Genomic DNA, 27,635 nt, shown 5'->3' with positions numbered 1-27,635 from the left:
GGTCTTTGAAGAAAAAAGAACCAAGTTGAAATTTCTTTTCTTGTACTGGCTATATGAACTTGGGAGAGTTGTCTAACCTCTCAGTCTGTAAAGCAGAATAATAATACTTCTGTCATTGGGTTGTTATGGGGGTTAAATGAAATAACATCTGCCCATTACTTGCATCTCAACAACTTCTGGTTCTTTTCACCCCTCTGTCCATGTATCCCTAAATCTTGCATATATACATGGTACCCCTTTTTGTCAGATACCATTTTTCTCTGCCTCCAACCTCTGCACATGTTCCCCAATGCCTCTAGAGTTCAAGCCTTGGACCCTGGTGTATTAGTTTTTGTTAGTCCCACAAAATAACAATAAGAGGATAGTTTTTATAACCATGCTAAACACGAGCCAACGTTTTAGTTTCTTTCCAGGAATTTTTGCTTGTTGACAAATTTGGTTGTAAATCAAAGCCACGGGAGTTCTATCTTCTCACCCACTCCACTGATCTAATGTTCCTGATTTGGGGCTAGGTCATTCTGGGCAGGATTTGGTTCCGACTAAAAGCGACGGCAAGCTTATTTATAAAGGACATTTAGGGAAGGAGAAACCATAACTTTTTCTTCTCGGACATTGTTGTTTTCTTCCTACCTTTTCATTTTGACAGATAGCAAACCCAGAGAAAGTTGTAAGAATAGGAGCATTAATACTTTTATCTTTCAATGAGATTGAGTAGTTGTTAATATTTTGGCACATTTGCTTGGTTCTTTCCAGTGTGTGTGTGTGTGTGTGTGTGTGTGTGTGTGTGTAGAAATATGGTCCATATTCAAAGTTTACTAATTATTCTATTTTTTATAATAATATGTTTCTCCCTGATCGAGGTGCAGTCCAGGGCTCTGCAATACATCTCATTGTCATGTCTCTTTAGTCTCCTTTAATCTTCAACAGTTCCTCAGCCTGTCATTCCTGACATTGACAGTTTTGAACAGCGCAGGTCAGTTGATTTACAGAAAGTAAACTCTCTGTGGAAAACTGTTTTGTAAACTGATCATTTTTTAATTTCAATTTTGTATTTAAATTCTAGTTAGTTAGCACATATGGTAAAATTGGTTTCAGGTGTAGCATTTAGTGGTTCATCACTTACATACAACACCCAGTGCCCATCACAAGTGCCCTCCTTAAAACCCATCATCCGTTTAGCCGATCCACCACCGACCTCCCTCCAACAACCCTCAGTCCCTTTAAGAGAGAGTCTCTTATGGTTTTAAGAGTCTCTTGTGATTTAACTCTCTCTCTGTTATCATCTTATTTTATTTTTCCTTCCCTTCCCCTATGTTCATCTGTTTTGTTTGTTAAATCCCACATATGAGTGAAATCACATGGTATTATAAGTGACTGACTTATTTCTCTTAACATAATACCCTCTAGTTCCATCCACATCATTGCAAATGACAAGATTTCATTCTTTTTGATGTCTGAGTAATATTCCATTCTGTATATGTGTGTGTGTGTATAAACACATACATATATATGTATATATATGTGTGTGTGTGTGTATATATATATATATATATATATATATATATATATACACACTTTATCCATTCATCAGTTGATGGACATTTGGGCTTTTCCCATAATTTGGCTGTTGTTAATAATGCTGCTGTAAACATCAGGGTGCATGTTCCTGTTTGAGTCAGTATTTTTATATCCTTTGGTAAATATCTAGTAATACAATTGCTGGATTGAAGGGTAGTTCTATTTTTAAGTTTTTGAGGAACCTCCATGCTGTTCTCCAGAGTGGCTGCACCACTTTGCATTCCCACCAACAGTGTAGGAGGGTTCTGCTTTCTCCAAATCCTCACCAACTCCTGATGTTTTTGGTGGTGTTAATTTTAGCCATTCTGACAGCTGTGAGGTGGTATATCATTGAGGTTTTGATTTGTATTTCCCTGATGATGAATGATGTTGAACATTTTTTCATGTGTCTGTTGGCCATCTGGATATCTTCTTTGGAAAAATGTCCATTTGTGTTTTCTGCCCATTTCTTGACTGGATTATTTATTTTGGGGTGTTGAGTTTGATCCATTTTCTATAGATTTTGGATACTAACCCTTTATCAGATATGTCCTTTGCAAATACCTTCTCGGATTCCGTAGGTTGTATTCTAGTTTTGTTGATTGTTTCCTTTGCTGTGCAGAAGCTTTTTATCTTGATGAAGTCTCAATAGTTCATTTTTGCTTTATTCCCTTGCCTCTGGAGATGTGTCTGTAAGAAGTTGCTATGCCTGAAGTCAAAGAGGTCACTGCCTGTGTTCTTCTCTAGGATTCTGATGGTTTTCTGTCTCACATTTGGTCTTTCATCCATTTTGACTTGATTTTTGAGTATGGAGTAAGAAAGTGGTCCATTTTCATTCTGCATGTTGCAGTCCAGGATTCCCACAACCATTTATTTAAGAGACTGTCTTTTTTCCATTGGGTATTCTTTCTTGCTTTGTTGAAGATTATTTGACCATACAGTTGTGGGTCTATTTCTGGGTTTTCAATTTTCTTCCACTGATCTGTCTATTGTTGTGCCAATACCATACTCTCTTGGTGACTACAGCTTTGTAATATAGGTGAGGCCCAGAACTGTGATGCCTCTAGCTTTGGTTTTCTTTTTCAAGACTGATTTGGCTATTCGGGGTCTTTTGTGATTCTGTAGGAATTTTAGGGTGTTTTGTTCTAGTTCTGTGAAAAATGCTGGTGGTGTTTTGATAAGGATTGCATTAAATGTGTAGGTTGCTTTGAATGGTATAGACATTTTAACAGTATTTCTTCTTCCAATCCATGATCATGGAATGTTTTTCCATTTCTTTGTGTCCTCTTCAATTTCTTTCATAAGTGTTCTATAATTTTTCTTTCATAAGTGTTTCTAAGTTTTCGGAGTACTGATGTTCAAAATCATAAGATACTTAGGAATAAAATTAGACTGATCCTTTTTGATCATTAGATTCAGGTTACACATTTTGGGCATGAATGTTATATAAGAACATCGTTAGAGACAATTAGTGCCATGTAGTCAGGGAACATATCTTTCTCCTCTCTGTTGTGCACATAGCATCAAGCACTAGGACTGGTATTTAGAAGGTGCTTAATATTTATTGAATGAATGAATGATGTATGACATAAGACTTTCACTGGTACTTAGGTCTATTATTTTTCTACTTGGGGATAGGAGAAAGAGCAGCCTTCCCCTATATTATGGTTCCATTTTTATAATACAGGTTTGAAGATTAAATGTAACCCAGGACCTCTGTAAAGAGCCCACAGAGAAGGGAAACAAGATGGGGACTATGATGTGAGGCAAGTTGTGGTGTCTCTTTACCCTAGGGTGGGTGGTGATCATACCATGTTGACAGTGGATGATGAATAAGGTTGTCCTCAGCTGGAGAGAAACACAGCAAACAGAACCCAGGAATACATGGCCTGTTGCTTTGCTGAGAGAAATTAGTTACTTTGGTTTCCAGATTTTACTAGCATTCCCTCCCCTAACACCAGTTTGAATCCCAAGAATGCCATAGTGAAAATTTATTTCTGTCTCTTCTCCTTAACCAGCAGGGACAGCCCCATGATTCTCTCTTTCTCTACCATCCAGGTCCCACCCCACCCCCCACAAAAATGTATATTTTCTAACATTTATAGTCAGTGGTTGGACAGCCATTCACTCCAGATTATTTGTTCTTGAGAAATTGCAAAACTTCTTATATTTCTCATTTGGATGTAGCAGCTTTCATCCCTGTCACCTGGGGGAAGTGAAGTTATGAAAGGTATTCGTTGCCTCACAGAAATGTGTTTTCGGGCTTCCCTTTGGGGCCCTCTCTCTCTCCAGCTCAGAGTATCTCAGACATTTCTGACAGTCCTTCCTGAGGCTTCTGGAGCTTGGGACTGGATTCATCTATTTAATTCCACATTGTGAGTGTCTGGTTCTCATGGTTTCTGTCCCCTTCCTGAGAATCTACCTACCCCTGTCTTTGCAATCCTTAATTTCACCAGGTTCCAGAGAAAGCAACCTTTATCTCCATGTCAGCACTTTATTATCCACAATACTGAATAACCTAAAATAGTGAATGATACTAAAATGACTTTTGTTTGATTTTTAAGTGATAGAGTCCTGCCAGGAAATAATCCAGAAAGCGAACAGCTTCAGTGAGAGCAATCTGTCATGTCACTGTCCCAAGGGTGGCTGTATGGCATCTCTTCTTTGGCATCTAAAGAGGGAGGCAGATGGAAGCACATAGTTTGCTCAGCCCTCAGTGTGTTGTCAGAAGCACTGAACATCTCCTGAGAGCTCTGCAAGGTTGCAGAGCCTTGTTTTCAAACTTTGGAGGAGGACTTTCCTTAGACCCCAAGACTTAGTTCAAAGAACATGAAAATTGGTATACAACATGTAAAACCCTCAGTTTTTCTCGGGTTTCCATCACACAGAGTAACAGTCAAAGTCCTCACAGTGACTGTCAGACCCTATGTGAAGGATCCAGCTTCCTGCTCTCTTTACCTCATCCCCTACTGCCCCTCCCTCACTCACAGTGTCCTGGTCCCACAGGCCTCCTTGTTATTCCTCAAAACCTGCCAAGTGCCACTTCACACCCATTAAAAAATGGCTGCTATTAAAAAAACAGTGGATAATGAGTATTGGTGAAGATGTGGAGAAAATGGGACACTTGTGCATTGCTGGTGGGAATGTAAAATGGGGCAGTTGCTGTGGAAAAACAGTAAGGTGACTTCTCAAAAAATTACATACACAAATTCCATGTGACCCAGCAATCCCACTTCTGGGTACATATCCCACGGAATTGAAAGCAGGGACTCAAAAAGGTATTTGTATTCCTGTATTCGTAACAGCATTAGTCATAGCAGCAAATAGGTAAAACATCCAGCATGCCCATCAGTGGATAAACAGAAAGCAAAGATGTGGGATATACACACACAACGGAATATTACTCAGCCTTTAAGAGGAAGGATCTGTTGACCTCTGCTACAACATGGATGAACCTTGAATACATTATGCCAAGTGAAATAAGTCTGTCTTGAAAGGATACTATTGTATGATTCCACTTACATGAGGTACCTAGATTAGGCAAATTCATAGGGACAGGAAGTAGAATGGTGGTTGCCAGGGGCTGCTGGGATGAAGGAATGGGGAGCTACCGTTTAATGGGTACAGAGTTTCAGCTGAGGAAGAGGAACAAGTTCTGGAGTTGGATGGTGGTGATGGTTGCAGAACAGTGTGAAGGTGAGTCTGCCTTGGACCACCCGTTTTAAAGTCACAACACACAGTCTGAGCACATCCTAACCTTTGCTTGCTTTCCTTTTCTCTGTAGCACTGATCATAAATACAATATAATATATATTCTTATTACTAATCTGTTTTTTTTAATTTCGTTTTGTTTTGTTTTGTTTTTGCTTCCTAACAGAAATGTAAGCAACTTGAGTGGAGGGATGTTTTTGTTTTCCTTTGCTTTATCCATAGTACTAAATACATGGGCAGCAGTTTACTTGCTGAATTAATAAACGAAGGACCATGATTGGACTCAGACTTCTAGAGAAGGCACAAAGAGAGAGAGAAAATGGGAAAATTACATATTGCATTTGATTTGATAAACAGTATTTTACCCTTGTATATGAAACGCAGCTCCAGTTTTCACTGTGGTTTTTGTTCTGTTTACCTTTTCCTAAATGTTCTGACCTGTTTCCACTCTGGAAGTGTTGGTTACACATGCACCACACTTACTACTATTTCAGACTCTTGCCCTGAACTCAGCCCTCTACTCTTGAATTCCTGACTGCCCCCTACCAGAGTCCGGGGCTGCTTGAGTTAGGGCTTCAGAAACTCTGGGGAAGTCCAGCTATCCAAAATACTTTGTATTTGATTTTTCTGGAGCCACAGGTTTGATTGGCTCTGGAGCTTCAATGTCTTGTAATTTTAAGGAGGAAGAGAGAGTTTATATGCTTTGGGACTAAGAAGGAGCTTTGCTTGGATAAGGAGGATTAATATAATCTCTAGAGATGTTGCATTTAAAGTCCACTTGTCTGAAAGTGTGAGAAGCTGAAAACAATGATCTGACATCCTCATTAGCTTTCTTCTCAAGTCTTTATCAAACTTGTGGCAAAGCAACTGGTATCCAAACTATCTTTGAAGCTATTCAGGAGGAGACATAAAGCCAATTTCCAGATTGGCAGGAGTATTAACTCCCTACTATGGAAACCATGGAAGTTATTGCCTCAAAAATTTTTTGAAAAGGAGAGGCACAGAGTGAGGGTAGTACCCTTTTTAGAGTCAGCAGAGGGAACACAATGACCTCTAAGACTAAGGAGAATGGGTGGGCCTGGCTGGGAAAGTAAGACAGCCTGCAATTTAGGGAATCATTTGTTGGACTTAATAGGAGTTCTCACCGGCAATGTAAGATGGAACTTTAGTTTTGCAGTTTGGAAGGAGCTCAGAGACTGACAGAAACACAGGGAGGAAGAGGGAAGGAAGGGGAAGACAGGGCATTATGGAATTCATACAAGCTGGCTTCATGTTCCCAGGCCCCTGTCTGCATTTCTTTAAGCATATCCCCTGAGAAACACCTCTTTTGGGAGAGACTCTCCTGATTAAATTGAGATTCACAGATCCAGGACCCTCATTAGGAAATGCTCAGGACGCTCTTGAAATAGAAGATGGTGCATGTTCTCATCTGCTTACAGCTCTGCTTGGCCTTTTCTTTCTTTCCAAAAATCAAAACAAAACAAAACAAAACAAATCTTTTTCTAGGTATCTCAAGATATCATAATCAATACATCTAAACATTCATTTTCTTTGTCCTAACTGCCTCTTTTGCTTGCTTGCTACAATTATGAGCCTATCCTTGTCCTGTGTAGTGAGGGCTAGACATGGGAGTGTGGAATCCAGAATGAAGAGGTTTATAGATCCTGGCCCAGCCCTCCAGAAGGTTTTGGACTGTAAAGCAATTTAAGGAACACACTTGGGACACCAGCTGGCAGATAGGGAAAATTAGTTTCAGCTGACAGTCATGACGGGGTGTAAGTACTGGTGGGAAGGGGAGGAAGGTTGGACAATGGGATCAGTCAGGATGGCTTAAGAAAGGCTTCCTGGAGGCACGGTGGGGTAAGGTTGTAGAATAGGGTTGAGAGAGGCTACAGGGTCAAGATGGACAGAAAGGAGTGAGGAGGGCATCCCTGGTAGGACAGGTAACTTACCCAGGCCAAAGGCTCATCTCAGGAAGGGTAAGTCAGGATGTGAGGAGCTGAGTTAGGAAGAAGGTGATGTATCTGAGGGTAGGGGGAGAATTAGGGCAGGGCTCTGACAGAATTGAAACCGTAGGAATAACCAAAGTTATTGCACGGAGAGTGCATTTCTGCACATGGTGTGATGTTTCTCTTTGTTGTTACAAGCTGGATTTGTATTTGGCTCTTTCAAGATTCCCTTGAGAAGATAGGTGTGCTTTCTCTTAATGTATGTTTGTTTTTCATTTGTTTGTTCTGCCTGCTTTTGTTGGAGTCATAAAATACAATTATTGAGTACCTGGATGTTTTGTTCTTTGGGTTGCTTCTCTGGTATTTTCATACTTTGTCTGTAGGCCCACTTACCCTCAATTTCAGTGTAAGTGGGAAGAGCACAAGGACCATCCTGCCCAACCCAGTTGAGGGAAACAGAAATTATCAAGCATTACCCCTCTCTGACCCTGCCATTCAGATGGTCCTCCTCTGGGATTCCTTCTCAGGGTCCATGGATGGACATCAGATGAGTGTGTGGCATTTTTTTTTTTTTGAGGTAACCAACCTCAGAGGGGTCTGTGATTCAAGGAATGTGAGGAACTGAGGAACCACTGTTGCATCTTTGTTGGGATGGAGATGGCTGGGGACAGTTCCCTAGAGAAAGGAACATGGTACAGGCATCCTTAGTGTCAACTATAGGAACCTCCAATGACAATTGAAGGAGCTGATGGAGAAAGAGAAATTGGGAAAAGGGAAATGGGGTCAGAGGGAACTAATATTGGGGTTTCCCCATCTTCCCTTGCTCTGAACTCTCTTTCTAGCAGGTATTTCTTCTTTATATTCTCCATGCCCTGATAATTACAGGATTATGGTTCCCCTTCAATTTAAGTCTACTGAATGCCTGCCATCTATCAGGCTCTGTACCAGGTGCTCTCACAACATTATCTCCTCCAATTCCTGTGTTGACCCTGCAGTGCACAGAGTGGAGTCAGTCCCTCCCTCAGTCATGGCGTGTTTGCACCATTGCTTCCTTTCAGGCCCCCTTTCAATGAGTTTTATTTTCCCCTTTCTTCCTTATCTCTATTTGCATTTCCTCTCCTCACTGGAAGCACTTGTTTTAGTGTATTTAAAAAATACTCTTCCACATCATGCTCCATGTGTGTATTTAGACACATTCACCCATTCAACAGCTACAGTGCCCGATTGTGTGAGCATTCTGAATTCTACTAAAATGTGCTTCAGGTGGTGCCCCAGTGACACTGCCACTAGCAGTGTGTGATAGTTTGTATCTTCTTATGGAATTTTCATGTTGATCCAGTGAGGGAGGTCAAGTAAGGTTCCTAGTGGGTGAGGAGACTGAGGCTTAGAGAGATTAAGCAAATTACCCAAATTCATGTAGTCACAAGGAAGGGCCTGGCCTCACATCCAGGATTTCTGACATAATAATGATCATTTTTCTTATTCACATAGTACCCAACGCTGCCTATTCCAGATGAGGCATCTGTAGACATAAATATTATTATTTTTTATTGTTATTATTATTATTACTATTATTATTATTATTATTATTATTGTATTGAGCCTTGCATTACTTGACGCCTGGTCTAACACTGTGAGCCTAGGACTCCCCCCATGTGTTAGCACCAGCTCGGATGAGGGTGTCTAATTAGAGTCCTTAGCATTTCAAGGTGAATCATATGGAATAAAACTGTTTTCACTGTCTCATGAGGGCTGGCTAACAAGCTCAAGTTCTAGTGGATAATTTAGAGCCTGGACATTTATAAAGACAGATTGATTGTCAGTGTTTGGTTACTATGGACCAGATTTCAATATTAGATACTAGGTAGATCATATTAAGTTCGTATTGTTTGCTGGGCACTGAGCCATGTACCCTACTGGCATCATTTCACTTACTCCTCACTACTAACCTGTGAGGTATTTACTTTTACTCTCATTTGACTGTTGTGGCAACTAAAGCCCTGACAGGTAAACTAATTTGTCCAGAGTCATCGGGTGTGAGGTTGAGGTGCGATTTGAACCTGAACAGTCTACCTTCAGAGCCTTACTCCTAACCACTCAACTGTGTTGCCTTCCTGTGAAGGAAGCTTTTAGAATCCCTTCTCTATGAACTTGACGACAATTTCTTATCAGTTGAGGTGGTTTGCAGCAGTCATGGGAAGTACAGGGTTAGTGGACAAGAATCTCCAGGGAGAGAGGATCTGAAGTTTGAAAATGTCCCCAGGTGTCTTCATTATGTCTGCTTCTGTCCCCCAAAGTCAGAACCTCTGACTTAGGACATCCTACCTGGATTATAGGGTCTAAGCATGATGCCTTTAAAAAAGTAGGACTAATCTAACAGGACACGGGTAGTTGGTTGCCTGACATTTAAACAAGTATCCTCAAAGGCAAATAATTCTTTCTCACCCTGTGTCACTCATACCTGCTATGAATGATGTGGGGTCAAAGTCTTACCACAGTTGGTTTCCCCTCCATACTATCCATGTTGCTCGCCTTCCACAAGGAAGGAAATATCCTGTATATCTTTACCTGAGCCAGGATTATAAAGGTTGCTTTGCTACAGAGTATGTTTCTCAATATCCACTATATAGGAATTCTGGATTATGGCCTCTTTCAGGTTTCTCTTCTCAGTGTGGTCATTTGTTCAACAACTATTTATTGAGCACCTAACTCACAGTCTGATGGAGGAGACAGTCAGCTGACCTGGAATTTGGATACATTAGGATCAGTGTCACACATAGAAGCCTCGTGCCAGGAGAGCACATAGGAAGGGCAGCATAAGGGTCAGCGGAGGATTCCTGGGGAACCATCTTCTGAGGTGGGAACTGAAAGAGAAGTGAGGGTTAGCTAAGTGAAGGGGCCAAGAGGACACTAGAGACAAGGGAACTGGGTGAGTGTCGAATCTTGCAGCTGGGGCAGGAACTGGACAGGGGATGAGGCTGGAGGAATCAGCACAGGTCAGACTATGAAGGAAGGAAGGATTGAGAAGAAAGGGCAGTGGGGAACCACTAAGGGGTTTGAAGCCTGGGGATGGTTGGGGGACACCTCAATCAATTTATAGTGTAGAAAGATTTCATGAGTTAAGAATTGACCCTCCTTATCTATATTGTGTGCTTGTTGGTAAATCATAACATTGGAACTGGTGAGTGAGAAATAAGGAATCTGGATCAATTTGTAGGCAGAAGGTCTGGCCCATAACCCAAGGGTTCCTTTTGATCATCTATAGAGAAGACTTTTCTATTTTGACTTGATTTTCTCTCTTTAAAAACCTCTGACAGCATTTCCTAAAATTCTCTCAAAACCAAAGGCTGAACTTTATAAAAACAGTGTGGAGTTTCCTTAAAAAGTTAAAAATTGAGCTACCCTATGATCCAGCAATTGCACTACTGGGTATTTACCCCAAAGATACAGACATAGTGAAGAGAAGGGCCATATGCACCCCAATGTTCATAGCAGCATTGTCCGCAATAGCTAAATTGTGGAAGGAGCCGAGATGCCCTTCAACAGATGACTGGATTAAGAAGATGTAGTCCATATATAGAATGGAATATTACTCAGCCATCAGAAAGAACGATTACACAACATTTGCAACAACATGGATGGGACTGGAGGAGATTATGCTAAGTGAAATAAGTCAAGCAGAGAAAGAATTATCATATGGTTTCACTCATTTATGGAACGTAAGAAATAGGAAGATCGGTGGGAGAAGGAAGGGAAGAATGAAGGGGGGGTAACCAGAAGGGGGAATGAACCATGAGAGACTATGGACTCTGGGAAACAAACTGAGGGCTTCAGAAGGGAGGGGGGTGAGGGTTGGGATAGGCCGGTTATGGGTATTAAGGAGGTCACGTGTTGCATGGTGCACTGGATGTTATACACAAGTAATGAGTCATAAAAATTACATCAAAAACTAGGGATGTTCTGTATGGTGACTAACATAACATAATAAAAAATTATTTCTAAAAAAAAAACCAAAAAAACCAAAAACTGGGGAGAGAGCAGAGTGGGGGGTGCATGACTTTGTTCTCTATGCTCTCCATTACTCATTTCTGGGCATTGCTGTGAATTGTTCATCCAAAGCCTTGCTCCCCTTGAGGAGGGGCCATTTGAATAGCAGCTGGGGAGGAGGGGGAAGAAGGAAACACATGCAGGGTTCATTCATTAAGGAAACATTCAGCAACAGTTTAAGTTAAAAATAACTCCTTGTGAAAAATTCATGTGGCTTTGCAAGTGAGTGTTTTACTACAAGCTCACAAAGCAGGGCAGATTCTCCAAGCCCCTGGCAGCTGACATCACTGATGGAACAGGGTGTGTATAGAGCACAGTGTGACCAGTGAGGGGACTGTCTGCAGAAGTGAGCTCACCTTCTCTCCTGGAACCCAGAGAGGAGGAACCGAAGGAATTGTTTCAGTTGTGAGCCACTGAGCTGGGTGACCTATTTTTCTCCCTATGGATCACACTCATATAATTGAGGACATAAAAATTACAGTGAGTTTTGCCTGGATGTTTTAGGTAAAATGTATTGGATTTCAGAATTCACAAAACCACCTTCCTGGCTCCTCTCCCTTCTCAGTCATGGACCCTGGGTTGGCTGCTGCCCCCATCTCTCCAGTGTTTCCTTCCCAGACAGCCTGTCCTCTCCTTCTTGCAGGTGGTAATTATGGCCCTGCCTCTTTCTCCTCCTCCTCTCTGTTCACAGCGCCCATGTGGGCCTAGCTGGGTAAAGGGAAAGGTGGACTATGCATTCTTGGCCATCAGTACAGCGGAATGGATGATGCAGAATGAGGAGAAAGGGTAGCAGATTTTGCAGCTAAGAGTTTTAAGATTGAGAGACCAAAATTTGTATTTTAAACTCTGATGATATATAAAACATGGTTCTGTAGTTGCAGCAAGGCCCTCTAGTCCATGAATTAATGTGTCATTACTCACACTCAATCACCGTGCACACATACTGCCTGTGAATTCTTGCACAACACGTTCATGCCCTGTTGTGTCTTACCGCCTAATTAGTACATGAAGCTACATGATTTATGAACTCAAAGGAGTTATGTCATGTGGTGTGAAAAAGGAGAATGTTGGGGTGCCTGGGTGGCTCAGTTGGTTGAGAGTCCAACTCCTGATACTGGCTCAGGGTTAGATCTCATGGTTGTGAGTTGGATCCCGTGTTTGGCTCCATGCTGGTTATTGAGCCTACTGAAAAATAAAATTAAAGAAAAGGAGAATGTTGGGACCTATTTTGTAGTTTTTCTGGGAGGAAAGCAGGGTTGATTTTCCTCTGGTGTCTTTTGGTGTCAGTTTCTGTGATACTTGGGTTGCAACAAGCTACGTGTGACTTTCCAGTTTCGGTTGGTTGGCTGACCACCATTTTTCAGTAAATATTTCTTGTTTCCCTAGGCATTATGGAAGGATAACATGTACCAGAAGAAATAGGAAGCAGCAGCTTTGAAGCCTGAGCAATGGACCTCGGCAGCCCCCACCTACCATGGCTTAACTCAATCTCACTGAACCAGATGCAACACTGTTGGCTCCCTGGGCTTGCTACAGCTCCCTGATCCTTAGCATCGTCTTCAATTCCAGCTAGAATGCTGCGTCAGGCACTTCGCAGACTTGGTCAAAAGCTGGTGCGCAGACATCCGCTGAAGAAAGTGTTTGAGTATAAAACTGGCATAAAACTGAGCACTCTGGACTTAGTGGCCCTGGGTGTGGGCCGCACAGTGGGTGTTGGTGTGTATTTCCTGGCTAATGAGGTGGCCAGTAATCAAGCAGGACCATCCACTGTGATCTGCTTTTTGGTGGCCGGCCTGACTTCATTGTTGGCTGGGTTGTGCTATGCAGAGTTTAGTGTCCGGGTTCCCCATTCTGGCTCAGCATATCTCTACAGCTTTGTCACTGTAGGTGAACTCTGGGCTTTCATCACTGGCTGGAACCTTGTCCTCTCCTTTGTTGTGGATGCATTCGTTTTGGTCCAGGCCTGGACCATACCTTTTAACATCCTGACTGGGACCCGGATCTCTGAGACCCAGCATGAGACCATCTCAGAGCAAGTTCCCCAATTCTTTGCAGACAATGTAGGCTACTTTTTTGTCCTCTTTTTTTTTTTCTTCATAGAAATTCGATATGTGCAGTGGGGTGGGTTCTTCAGAATTTTCGAAGTGTTGACATTGGTGAAGCTTTTGGTTCTCGGTTTTGTCATCATCTCTGGCTTCATTAAGGGGGACCTGCACAACTGGAAGCTCACAGAAGAGGACTACATACAGGCTGGACTCAATGGCACCTCTAGCTTGGGCCCTCTGGGCTCTGGAGGATTCATGCCTTTTGGCTTCCAGGGGCTTCTCCGAGGATCAGCTACCTGTTTCTATGCATTTATAGGTTTCAGCATTATTGTTACCAGAGTCAAAGAATCACACATTCCCCAGCGTTCCATCCCCAGGGGCATTGTGGTTTCACTGCTCATCTGCATTTTGGTGTATATTTGTGTCTCTGCGGCACTTACACTCATGGTGCCTTACTATCAGCTTCAACCTGGGAGCACCTTGCCTGAGATATTTCTCCATATTGGCTGGGTCCCTGCCTACTATGTTGTAGTTATTGTAATACTTTGTAATATTTTTGTCTTTGCCTCCTGGAACTTTACATACCCCATACGTGTGATGATACACATGATGGCTGAGGATCGCCTCCTGTTCCCTGTCCTTGCCGGGATTCGTACTCACACATATGGCCGCATCATAGCCATTGTGATCTTTGTCACTATTGCAGCAATAATGGTATTCTTCTTTGCACTCACTGATCTTCTGGACCTGAGGTCAGTTGGGACCCTGATATCTTATTCCCTGGTAGCTTTTTGTGTTCTCATCATCAGGTATCAGCCTGAGAGGAGGAAGGAAGAAAATGAAACAGAGGTGCAGGAGGAGAATGGGGGAAATGAGGCACAGGTGCAGGAGGAGAATGGACCTGCAGCAGAGAAGCTGACTCTACAGGCACTATTTTTTCCAGGCAGCCCCACCCCCACTCCACTCTCTGGCAGGGTTGTCTATGTTTGCTCCTCACTGCTTGCTCTGCTGCTGACTCTCCTCTGCCTGGTGCTGGCCCACTGGCCAGGTCTGCTTTCTGGAGACCCAGGTCCTATTACAGTGGTCGTGCTGCTCCTGATGCTCATCACTGGGCTCACTGGGGTCATCTGGAGACAGCCACAGAGCTCCACTCCCCTTCCCTTTAAGGTCCCTGCTCTGCCTCTCCTCCCACTCCTGAGCATCTTCGTGAATGTTTACCTTATGATGCAGATGACAGCTGGACCCTGGCTGAGATTTGGTGTCTGGATGCTGATTGGGTTTGCTATCTACTTCAGCTATGGGATCCAGCAAAGCCTGGGCATTTAACTGCACTTAAGGGCCCAAACTGTCGACCTTGACTTCAGCAGTGCCAGTACTTATTTGGCTTGACGTCATCAAACCTGAATGCAGTCTGGTCACCTGCACAATAATGGGAGTACTCTGAGCACATAGAAATCTAGGGCTCCTATGAGATATTGGTGGGGGAACCATAATAGAGCTCTGTAGTTTTGGTACAGTGAAGGATGTGTCTTGGCTCTTTCTCTCTCTCTCTCTCTCTTTTTTAACTTTCTACTTTTCAGGTGTGTCTGTAGCTGCTTACTGGCTTTTACAAAATTAGTATTAAAAGAAACTTGAAATAGTGTTTTCCTTTTCTTTGGTTAAATATCCGCTAATGGAGGGAGTGCCTAGCTGGCTCAGTCAGTAGAGCACCATTCTTGATCTCAGGCTGTTGAGTGTGAGCCCCACATTGGCTGTAGAGATTACCTAAGAAAATACCCAGTAGCAGAATTACTGAATCATATGGTAGTTCTGTTTTAAATTTTTTGAGGAATCTCCATAGTGTTTTCCATAGTGAGTGCACCAATTGCCATTCCCACCAACAGTGCACAAGGGTTCCTTTTTCTCCATATCTTCGCCAACACTTGTTTTTCTTGTCTTTTTTATTTTAGCCATTGTGACAGGTATAAAGTGGTATCTGATTGCAGTTTTAATTTGTATTTCCCTGATGATTAGTGATGCTAAGCATTTTTTCATGTGTCTGTTGGTCATCTCTGTCTTGTCTTGAAAACTATTCAGGTCCTCGCCCATTTTTTAATTGGATTATTTTTTTTGTATTGAGTTGTATAAGTTCTTTATGTATGTTGAGTATTAACTTCTTATTGATATATCATTTGCAAATATCTTCTCCCATTCAGTAGGTTGCCTTTTTTTTGTTGTTGATGGTTTCCTTTATTGTGCAAAAGCATTTTAGTTACATGAATTTGAAAAGATATATGCACCCCTATGTTTATTGCAGCATTATTTACAATAGCCAGGATATGGAAGCAACCCTAGTATCCATGGATAGATGAATAGATAAAGAAGATGTAGTATATATGTATGTATAATGGACTGTTACTCAGCCATAAAGAACAATAAAGTCTTGCCATTTGTAACAACATGGATGGACTGGGTGGGTATAATGCTAGTTGAAATACGTCAGTCTGAGTAAAACAAATGCCATACGTTTTCACACTTATGTAGAATTTAAGAATTAAAAAAAATTAAAATGAAAAAAGAGAGACAAACAAACAAAAAACACCCCAGACTCCTAAATGCAGGGAACAAACTGGTGTTTGCCAAAGGGGAGATGGTTAGGGGAATGCATGATTTAAGTAAAGGGAATTACAAGTACACTAATCTTGATGAGTGCTGAGAAGTGTGTGGAATTGTTGAATCATTGTATCATGCACCTGAGAGTAATAAAAGAACACTGAATGTTCATTGTAGTTCAGTAAAAAATAAAAATAAAAAATAAAAGAAACTAGAAAAAGACCAAAACCAGACGAGATAAGGTCCCTGCCCTTAAGAAGCTGATACTCTAACACAAGGGTAAAGCATAGCTGTAACAAAAAGTACAAAGTGTTGTCATAAGTAACATACAAACAAAGTGTCGTGGGAATTCAGAGTGGAGAATGATCATTTGTGGCTGGCACAGAGGTGAGGGCTGATTAGTGAAATCAGAGAGTACTTGTAGAGGAATGGCATTTGAGTTGGCTCTCTCCAAGGAAGGACAGGATCTTTCCACATGTGTGTAGCAGGGAGCGATTGTAGGCAGAGAGAACAACACCAGGAAAAGCACACAGGAAAATGAAGCAAGCTGCGGAGCTTGAGTCTTGGCTGTGTGATGGGACAACAGAGCAGGCACAGGTGAATGGGAGCCAGAGCTTTCCTCTGAGCACAAAGCACTTCGGCTTGGAACCCACTACCAAAATCCGTAGGATTGGCACTTCTCTTAGTGACATCTGCATTCTTGGACTTTAAAGTTCCTCTACTGTTGTCTGCTGTGGTCCACCTGTTCAGAAAGTGCACAGCTGAGAGCCACATGTCCTGGGTTCTCCTCCTGTTTCCACCACTAACTAGCAATGGGACCTTGAGCAAGCTGCTCAGGTCCTTCCATGCCCTGCTTATTTATCTGTAACAGGAGAGGTCAAAATGAACATTTCTCAAATTCCATTTCCTTAACATTTTCTAGGATTTCCTCTGGTTCTTCTGTCCTGTTATTCTCTTAACTAGGTCTCTCTCCTGCAGGGATCTGAACCTATATCCTGCTCACTTTCCACTACAACCCATTGTTGGAGCTGTACACATCCAATAAATAAATAACGCCCCATTTCCCCTCCTATGTTTGGAACCACCTGATAATCATGACATAGAGACAGATGATTAAATCATCAGCTATAGATCTGCAGCCTAATCGGCTTGCTGCTCCAGTATCCCTTACACAGAGTTACTCCTCATTGCAAGTAGTGCCGAGCATCCCTCACCTGCCATCACAGGAGAGAGTGTGCTTTCATTAGTTTTTCTCCTGTATGAGCAGGTTGGATCGCATTTGTCCAGTGGGCGGGTTTGTTCTGGACAAAAAAAGGAGACCAACAAGAAATTGGAAGAAGCTAAGCCTGGTATGCTCAGTGTGTTGTCTTCACTTCATTAATCAAGGTCCCAGTGAGAGAGCCCCGTGGAGAGTGGCCAGGAATAGTACTCTGCTCAGTGGTGCTCCGACTTCAGGGGGTGCCATGACACCTGGAGTGCCTGTGAAAACAGATCCCTGGGCCCCTGTCCCCAGTGTTTGGAATTCAGGAGGTTGGTGGGGCCCAGAACTTGTACTTCTACCAAGTTCCCAAGTGATACTGATGCTGCTGGTCCAGGGAGTACACTTTGAAAACCAAAGCCCCAGCTGACGCCTCCTCATTTGTAAAGATGAAGTGAGAGAAACAAAGTCACCCTTTGTACGCTCACCTTCATTTAATGACACATTTATATTAAAATACCATCGTTAGTCCTTTCACAGTGGGCAAATCATAATGAATCCGCTCACAATTATATGTCTATCAAATTAACACCATGTACACTTTAAACATCTTATAATTTTATATGTTAATGGTACCTCAATAAATATGAAACTGAAAAATAGCATACTACAGTTATCTTTATTTTCTTTCTTTTTGTTCCTGATTATAGATCAGGGTAAGGAGTGTATCCTGTTCACTCTCAGAGCATCTTGCTGGGGGCCAGGCACATAATGAGTATTTAATAAATTCATCTTAAATTGAATGGAGCCTTACATGTTTCCTTGGTACAGAAAATTCTCCTTTCCTTCAGGCTAGCATGTGCTACTCCTTTATTTTTTATTTTATTTTATTATTTGTTTTGTGGAAAATTAAAGGATTTATTTTCCATTCATTCTGAAACAAATACGTTTTTCTATGCCATATAGAAAACATGTGATCTTTTACAGTAGGGCTAAGAGAAGATGTTGGTGTCAGTCTTTATGTTATTATTACTACCTTAAACTTCTGGATGAACTACTAAACGTTGATACACATTCTTTGCACAGATATGGATGATGATCCTTTCTATCCTGTGAAAGAGATTCCTCTGGCAGTAAAAAACAGTCTACCTTTCAGATTTTCTTGTAAGATAAAACAGCAGATGGTAAAGTAGCTGGTTGTATTAAGATATTAAGAATCTATGGTAAATCTATATTTAAAGTATTTTTCCAAACCTGACCCCTTCTCAAGCTTAAAACATACTGATTGTTTTGGTCAGATTAAAACAGCACAACAGAAGATTAAATTCAAGTCATGCCACTGAGAATAAGAAACAAATTGTGTAGCAGTCATTGCCTCTGAATCATGTTAGGCAGAATGACAAATGGATGATCATATGCATGATGACAAGGTAGTCTTTGGCTTTGGACAGAGGTCCATAAATATTTTGCACATGCTTGGAGTACATGGACGTCCAGTTTAAAACTATCTTCTGGAGACTTCCTTGACAAACAGCATTTCTCTCCATCCAGAACTGTATCTGTACCCAGCATCTAGAACCAGACCAGGCACTTGTAGTTTTGCCCTGTGCAGCTATGCCTGAGTTCTGGTGACTGTCCTGTCTGTTCCATCCCCATGGAATCTTGCTCAGGACAAGGAGCAGGTTGTACATTTCCTCTAGATCCAACAGTAAGAACAGTGTTGTTCATTCAAAGAGCCACAGGGACAATACAGCCCTGGGGCAGGAGAATGCCTGACATGACCTCCACTGGTCCTGCTCCGTCTCTTCTCATGGGGTGTGGAGAGGGGCTGGAAGGAATGAAATTGGTAGAAGACCCAACCATCTCCACCTGATTCCAGGGAATTCCTGAAGATGAGACTGTCTCCAGTGTGGGCACAACAGGCATCCTTTCTGATGCAGTCAGTTTTATGCTTTGGTATAGGAGGGCCAGTGCTTTTCTATTGTATTTAGGTATGGGGCCTGCCCTGGGAGGGAAGGAGGAAAGTTTCTTTGCTACTTGCTGAATTTCTCATGTTCCCAACAGGATGTAGGTGGCTTCAGGCAAGCCTGCCAGAGGCCCGATTACCCATACACTTACCTACTCCTTTAGATGCTTCTTTGAGGAACTGGTGGAGAAACCTTGTGAGTGCATCTGTGCTTCTTTGGGGAGAGAGAATTGATAACCCATAAGGGGAGAAAAGCAGCCTGAAATAGGAGGACATCAGACCTGGATATAGATTGAGGCATCAGTATTCTGGAAGGAAAGGTCTTAGTAGAAACAGAGAGAGGTATTGGTCAAGAGACACTTCCTGGAGGTTTATGCCTGTGGAGCAACTTGGGAAATAGAAGACAGATGGGTAAAAGAAATGGGACATAATTCTAGGCACATGGATCTTCAAGAGTCATGAAGGAATGAGACTCTGGTGAAGGATGTGTTTTCACATTTGAAGGGAATTTATGTGCCAGGTTTGTATTGTGTATTGTGCCTTGGAACCAGATTTCTGCTTCAGGAAGGGATGAGATATGATTCTCATTGCCATCTGGAAGATAGGCAGATAGAAGGATGTGGACAGATAGACTCTTCCTGGGAGACATTTGTAGCAACTGCTACAGTCATGTAAGCCAGCAGTGAGGGTGTCACCTGGGAGCTTCTTAGAAATACAGAATCTCACGCCCCCATGCAGATGTGCTGACTCAGAATCTACATTTTTAACATGCTCCCAAGTGATTTGTATGGTCTTTCAGGTTTGACAAGCACTGACTTCAGCTGATGGAGGACAGAGGTCTGGCCTCAGATGAGCACTATGGAAGGTCTGAAAACTCTGGAATTGGGAGCACAAGAGGAGGGGCCCAAGCTAGTGAAGTTGAATTACAGGAAATGGGAGAAATTTGGGGTCTGACCTCCTCCTCTCTCCAGGCCTCCCACGCCAGTCACTATGGCAGGGTTTAGCACTCTGCCTACTGTGGGGAAAAAAGCCTGTGATGCCCTCTCTTGAGTCAGCTTGGTCCTTAGGGGCTCCCCTAGGGCAAGCATTGGGTGGGTGGGGATTGTTGCCAATTCTGTTACCTTTCTTTCTTGTGATGGCCTGAAAGGGACTGGGAAGGTCATACTAGTCATGCCCAGCCTCAGGGCTGTTCTGTCCCTTAATCAAATGAGTGATAACATAATGATACTAATTGAGTGTGATTGTGTGTGTGTGTGTGTGTGTGTGTATGCATGTTCATATACACAAACCCTGAGGGAGTTCCATCAGCACTGAGGAACCAGCTGCCTTCCACCCCTGGCCCTGGTTGGTGTGTTTCTAGGAAACCCTGAGATTTATTTTTCATCACCTCTCAAAGAAACCTTAATGAGTTTCCTTCTGGGAAGTTCATGGCTAAGATGCTGGGCTGCTGTGGAGCCCAATACATCTGCTACAGTCAGAAGAGGTTTGCAGAGAAAGAGAAACAGCAGCCGCAAGGAAATCCCCTCCTGTGTTTTACCCTCTAGCCTAATACCCAGCTACAGTCATATGCACACCACCCACAGAACCACCTCCCCTCTCCTAGAACCGCCTCATGGAAGGTACTAAGAGAAGCCATTTTATTTACTTCTTTGCTTCCAAGGGGGACTCTTTCTTTGAAACAACCCAGAAAGAGAAGAATTAAGAATTATACTAATTAAAGAATCTAGAGTGGAAATTATGAGAAACTGATCATTTGTGAAACTAATTTCATAGAAAGCAATGAGCTCTGACAGAAGCAGGGACAGTAAGAGGAGCTCAATGTCACTGTTACTTCTTTAGAAAACCTGAATCAAGGCTCCTGGAAGCAGGAGGCAGGAAGACCTGCATGTGGTGTGAAGGCAGAGACAGCGCAGGAACCCCTCCTCCACCTTCCAATGCCAGTGCTTGGGAGACTGTTCTATGAGGGATTTTTATGACAAACTGTAGTTTACATGTGACAATTCACCTCATCTCTTGTGCAGAGAAGGAGGAAAAATAGATATTTACTGACATAGAGTGTCAGAAGATCCAGGAAAATTGACTATGGAGATGGGAGGAGGGGTTTCTCCCTTTCCCCAGGTATGCAAATTACCTGACTTAATTTGTGTGGTATGTGCTTTTCCACCCTTTGTGCTCTTCTCATTGATGAGATTAAGAAATCTTTTCATTCTTATTAAAGATCTCAGTGGGGGGAAAGAGGAGATGAGAGATATAGATGGAGGCATAATGAGTACCATGTCCCATCTGAACCATTGCCCCTTCGATAAGATCAAGTGGAAGAGAAGTGGGGATAAATGGAACCCGAGTTGGGACCCAGGTCCTGGCTCTTGTCCTGTGTATTCAAAGCCTCCAGATTCTGCAGTTTTATCTTAAATTTCACTGGTCCTTGCATTTCACTCTCTCATGATGAACAGAAGTTTAATATCAAACGATGCCCAACGTCATGAAATCCTTCCCAGTAGCGATGTCTTTCCTTGGAATTCTGTCTTCCCAATGTCTGCCTATTAAAATCCTACACAATCATCAAGGTCCACTTTAAATGTTATCTCTGCCTACGTCCTCCTGGATGATGTCCCTCTGAAGACATTTATTTCCTTTGATCTCCTCTACTCCTTTGTGTCACTCTGACTATATATTCTCTCTGCACACTGTCTTCAGCTGTAGTTACCCTGTGTCTTCTCTTTCTCCCTCACTCAACTGTAAGCTTCTGGAGTGGGGAGACTGCGCCCTGTATATTTTTATATTCTCTCCACTGTGCTTCACACAGAGCTAAAGAATTGTTACATAAATTTCAAGAATGGTATTAAATAGGGGGAAAGAGACCATGAAAAGAGATGGGGAAGTAGAGGTATTATGAATACTGAGAAAGGATATTACTGTTTGTAGGTCTGCACGTGATACTTTCAGGTATGGATCATCTTATAATAAAATGTTTATCCCACCAGTAGATTTATTCCCATATATATACTTGTTCATTGTTCATTCTTTCTCTCATTCAAAGATAGAGCTTTTCCTAGTGAGATAAGCAAGAAAACAAATGTTCAATAATTCCAGAATGTGATGAACCCACGAAAGAAATAAACAGGGTCTTGTGATCAAGAATAACAGGGAATTTTGTTTAGATAGGGAAGCTACGAACGGCCTTTATGGTCACTGTCATATATTTACCCTGTGATGATTATGAGTTAATTCAATTTCTAACCTGAAGGACAATAGTAATAAAATGAATAACAGAATGAGAATAAAGCCTTTCCACCAGGGTGTGTGTTTGTCAACCCAAGCTTAGGATTGGTTCCTTCTTTGGTCCAACTTCCAACCTCCCCCTGCCTTGGGAAGACGGGAGTCAGGGCCCTCCCCTAGCCTCAAGATGGACCCAGTTGCCTCTTCTCCAGCCTAGGAGTCAGCAAGCAAAACAGGGTTAAGAGCTTTGATCTTGCTAGAGACTTGGAGACAGATCCAGACAGAGGCCTCTGAAATAAAGCCCCAGGATGTGAGGAGCTGGGGAAGAGATGGAGACCGGAGCACACAAAGACAGAGGCTAATTGCTGTCACAGGGACTCCCTTTCACCTCCCAGCTCAGTCTCAGTGGGTTCTGGGATCTGTTGTCCTTGGGGGAATTGGTCAGGGCTTTGGGGGCAGGGTGGATAATTATCCTGAGTGACTTAGAGACCACCTGACCCCAGTCATTCCTGGATCCCTGCTCCAAGGCTGAAGACCCCCAGGTTGTGAGGTGCAGGCAGTCTGCCAGTATCCCAGCAGCCTCAGCTAGCTCATTCATTACTAGAATCTTCCTTCATTTTCCTGTCCTCCTCCTGGCACAACTTGGTAGCATTAGTTTCTGTCTCTTGCAGAGCAGGGGTCCCACTAGGAAAGGCTTAGGAGTGGGTAAGAGGAATCGGAGACTGGCACCTGGGGCTTTTACACCCACTAACCCTTTCCTGAGCCTGCTTTCTCTTGGGATAACACGTTTTGGGTGTGTATGCTATAGGGATACTAAGACAGATTAGTTAATCATCATGTGGGCTAAGCGTGCTGGCTAAAGCTTAAAGACAATTAGGTTGACTGGAGGGGCTCAGGCAGCGTCAAGACGTCACCTAAGATTTTACCAGAATGGGGGCATTCAGGCTGGTGTGCAAGGTGAGGGGTCAGAGATCTGGGAGGCCTGGCTGAACAGAGGGTGTCTGGGGTTGGTGAGGTGGGGGAACAGTGGCTAGGCTCTTGGGGGTGGGTGTCCTGGTGCCCTGATCTGGGCTGGATGGAGGTGGATGGAGGGGAGGATAACTCCTCAGCTTAGGGAGGACTCCAGACTCAAGGCCTGACTTAGAGCACATTGTCTCCAGGTGGCCCAGAGGGGAAGGGAAGAGAATGGGGAGCAGACATTTCAGACCAGTCCAGCCTCATTCCTTCCCCTTACCCTCCCTCACCCCCCTAAGCCCAGCTTCTCAATGGGCCATTTCACACTTATTAAACACCTCCTGTGTGCACAGAACTCCAAAGTGTTCTTGGCCATTCGCACCCCAGGAATGACTGCCTTCCCCTTATAGCCCAAGCAGATACTCGGACTCCTCAGCACCTGGGTTATCTCCAAGCCCAGAAGTCTCCTCTGAAGCCTGGGATCTGGAACCTAGATATTTGAGACATATCACAGAGAAGTTGAAGAAGTGGGGAGAAGAGAAAGGCTGGGAGAGAGCCCCACAATTTCCCGGGACAGTATGATTACGTACAGTAGTAAGAAACACTGAAGCTAGAGAAGAGGAAGAACTTCCCGGGAGCAGACAGAGATGCTTGTTTTCTAAAGCAGAAATCCTGGGTCTGATACAGGAGGGACAGCATGAAAAGGGACCTACAGAGGAAGATCCTCTTCCCAGTAGTGTTGGGGTTCAGCAAGGTGTGGTGGGGGAAGGGGAGAACAGGTAGAGCAAACAGGTAGAAAACAAGATGAGACTCTGGGGGGATCTTTGGCTTCCACGTGGAGGGGTGAGTCCTGTCCTGCACACACAGGGTCATTGCTAAACCACGCGCCCCCTGCTGGGCTCTGACATCAGTGATCTGCGGGGAGAAAACACTACATCAAAAGCTAATGATGTACTGTATGGTGACTAACATATCATAATAATTAAAATAAAATAAAATAAAATAAAATAAAATAAAATAAAATAAAATAAAATAAAATAAAATAAAATAAAATAAAATAAAATAAAATAAAATAAAATAGGGGCGCCTGGGTAGCGCAGTCGTTAAAGCGTCTGCTTCGGCTCAGGGCGTGATCCTGGCGTTCCGGGATCGAGTCCCACATCAGGCTCCTCCGCTGGGAGCCTGCTTCTTCCTCTCCCACTCCCCCTGCTGTGTTCCCTCTTTCGCTGGCTGTCTCTCTGTCACATAAATAAATAAAATCTTTAAAAAAAAAAAAAAAAAAAATAAAATACTTTTAAAATACAAAAAAAAAAGAAAAAAAAGGAAAGATGCAGAGGCTGTGCAAGGTCCTTTCTGTCCTGCAAACCTGCTCTAGGAGCTGAGGGGAGTCTCCCTCCAGAGTTGCAGCCACGGTGGTGGGATGACCTGATGGGGAACAGTCACCATTTGCCTCTGTCCTCTCTTGAGATGGAGTGGCTTTGGGGGTAACCAGGCATCAGGTCCTTGGGAGGTCCCATTGCTGCCAAGGGTCCCTTTGGAGGTGGGGCGGGGCAGAGCTGTGGGATGTGCTGTGGTGGGCGGGGCCTCCCCAGGTGGGACTGAAGTGCCTACAGGTTTCCTGGTCACCCTCTTCCTCTGCTCACCTCTGCCCGTCACTCTGCTGATGGGAAAATGTCTCTTCAGGTCTCCTTAACCCCTGACCTGGTCTGCCTACCAGAAGGGTGGGGGGTGGCAGGCAGAGGGCAAAAGGAGAGCAAAGAGGGCAAATGTCCTTCTTTTCACTGGGCTCTGAGCCCTGCTCTTCTCCCTAGATTCTGAAGGATGGGAGAGGTGTGAAAGCAGATGTAGAAATGACTAGAAATGAAGCAAAATGGTAGGATGCAGCAGGCTGGAGAGATGGAGGTAATGGGAAGGTGGAGCCCACTGGGAGGTGGGGTTGTCTGGGGAGGTGACCTAGGAGGGGAGGGAGGCAGACTGGGTAGGAAGGATGGTTGTAGGTGGAATGGGACAGAGTGGGAGGTGGGCAGGGGAGGGGGGTGGAGGCACCAGGATGCGCAATGTCAGATGGAAACTCAGAGATGATCAGGGCAACCAGTGGTCTGGAAGGAGGACTGCAGGAGGATCCCACTGGGAGGAGGGGAAGCAGACAGCAGTTCAGAAGCAGTCAGAGCCTGGGAGGATGTAGGCAGTCAAGGCTGTGGCAGGTAAAGCAAGGTATTTGTGGGTCCTTGGATGGCCCAGGAAGGTGAGGGTAGGACCTCCAGAGCCACCACCCACTCAGACTGAGGCGTGACTCTGGAGGGGAGCTGAGGAGGCCACCTGAGCAGCAGAGATAGAGGTGAGATCCCTGCCCCCCCTTCCTTCCATCCATCCCCTCTATCCTCCCTCACCTTGCCCATACTCGCTCCTAGACATTCTAGAACTCTAGAATCTAGAGGACTGGGTGCTGGATCCTTAGAGAAAAGGAATAGAGTGGCAAATATGTGTAAGCAAGTGTGTTTGATGAGTGTATGAATGTGTAAGTCTGGGTGTGCATGCCTGCCTGTAAATGGATGAGTCTGTGAGTACGTGTCTTTGTGTTGCATACATGTGAGATTGTTTGTGATGTATGGGTGTGTATATGTGTGCATTTTGAAGGTATGCATCTGTGGGTATGTGTGAATGTGAGCATCTGTGTGTGTGTGTCTACATGTGCATGCACGCGTGTATGTGTGTGTGTGTGTCTGTGCACACTGTCCCAGGGGAGGCTGAAGACTCAACCTAAGATGTCTTTGATTTGTGCACATTTCCAGCAGGTTCCAGGCTGTGCTATGGGGTGGGGGAGGGGAGAGGCCAGGAGAGGAAGGCTGTTAGTGCTGGAGGTGTGGGGGATGAGAGCCTGAGCAGTGGGTGTCTCTGTCCTGCCAGGCCCAGGGGGACCGCCTCAGGGTCCCGGGTCTGAGGCTGGGTGGAGACTGGGCCCTGAGGACTGCACTCAGGGCTGCATGGGAAGAGCTCAGAGGCCCTGCTCTGACCAGGGAGAGCCATAAGTTTGGGGGGCAAGGTGGGAGGGAGGCCAGACATGGAGGGTTCAGGCCTGCTCTCTCCCCACCCCCACCCCCAGGATTTGGGAATGATGGAACCAGGCTGCAGATCCTAACTCTAGACTCCACCCATTCTGCCTGAGGGCCTCAGAGTCCCCAGAAGTCCTTGTGTGTTGATGAGGGAACAGAAGGCAAGCTGAGGACAAAGCCTGCTGACACCCCCCCGCAACCCCCTTGTCCCCATTCCTCAGGCACTCCTGGTTGCCCTAAAGGAGAAAGAAACAGTTAACCTATAGAGACCACAATCCTGCAAGACTTGAGTCTCCCTCGGTTTACAAATGTCTTAGCAGTTTACAAGAACAAAGCATTTCTATCAATAACCTAGCTTCCAGAAGGAAAGGTAAATACAATTAAATGTCTTTATAACCTACAGCCCATAGACAGATACTTGAAGGGAGCAGAGTGTAATGTTCCTCCAGGACGTTCCTAACTATCTCCAAGTTAATGCCTACCTAAGAGGAAAAAAACAATTCAACAATGGCAAAGCCTCTGGTATCTCTTCGAATCTTCTTTAACATATGAAAATCGTCTTGAAACCTCCCTTTTTCCTTAGCTTCCCCAACCCCGCAGTGTATCATCAGCCACGCTTCACAACCCTGAGCAGCAGCCCTTTCTGCCCACGGGTCCTGTCTCCGTGCTTTAATAAACCACCATTCTGCACCAAACACATTTCAAGAATTCTTTCTTGGTCATCGGCTCTGGATTCCACCCCACTGAACCTCACCGATATTCTAAAACCACATCAGTGTCACCTGCTGAGGCTGGGATGACGAGAGTCACAGTGAGAACCTCTGTCCCTAGTCAGTACCACCCAGACAGGTGCAGAACAAGTCCTTGTCTCCTGGAGGCCTCTGGTGAGGCCATGTGTGCATTCTTACTGTGTTTCATACAAGCTGAGGCTTTCAGACCCATTGTGGTGGGAAGTTCTTACTGAGTTTAACTCAGATTTTCTTTTTGTGCTTTGTGCCCCATAATTCCAGGCTCAGTTTGTGAAATTGGAGCCCAGCACCCCCAGCCCCAAGCATGGAAGTAGTTTTTTTTCTGGATTGGGCAGTAGGTCAGAGTGTTGGGACACTGAGAGGATGTGGGGAAAGCCTGGTGCATCACAGATGGTCAGACCTTTCCTGGGCAGGAGGGCGGTGATCAGCAGGGCAGATTCAGAGAAAGGAGCTCAGAGACCTCCAGTCACAAACTCCTACTTTACAGACAGGAGCCAGAGGCCCTCGGGACAAGACCACTCAGTGTCCCCTGCTCTGTGATGGCTGCTTGTGGAAAACTGAGCCCTGACTCCTGGTCCAGGAGTCCTTCTTGTGC

General features: G+C 44.0%; 1 pseudogene across 7 annotated transcripts in view; it reads left to right on the top strand.

The window, feature by feature from the left end:
* LOC123781731 (cationic amino acid transporter 3 pseudogene) overlaps positions 1–17,902 on the top strand; it is a 187,530-nt pseudogene extending 169,628 nt beyond the window's left edge. For 6 of the 7 annotated variants that reach the window (XR_015721623.1, XR_015721625.1, XR_015721624.1 and 3 more), the window contains exon 2: positions 12,651–17,902. The product of XR_015721623.1 is annotated as a cationic amino acid transporter 3 pseudogene, transcript variant X2 (transcript). The remainder of the gene's footprint in view (positions 1–12,650) is intronic. The other variant, XR_015721622.1, reaches the window with a different exon arrangement.
* The last annotated feature ends 9,733 nt before the right edge of the window (positions 17,903–27,635 follow it).

This window comes from Ursus americanus, chromosome 25 (genome assembly GCF_024610735.1).
Source record: "Ursus americanus isolate L20-20 chromosome 25, mUrsAme1.1.p, whole genome shotgun sequence".
Lineage (NCBI taxonomy): Eukaryota > Metazoa > Chordata > Mammalia > Carnivora > Ursidae > Ursus > Ursus americanus.
The sequence above is the reverse complement of the archived record's forward strand: the minus strand, read 5'-3'. Positions and strand labels throughout refer to the sequence as shown.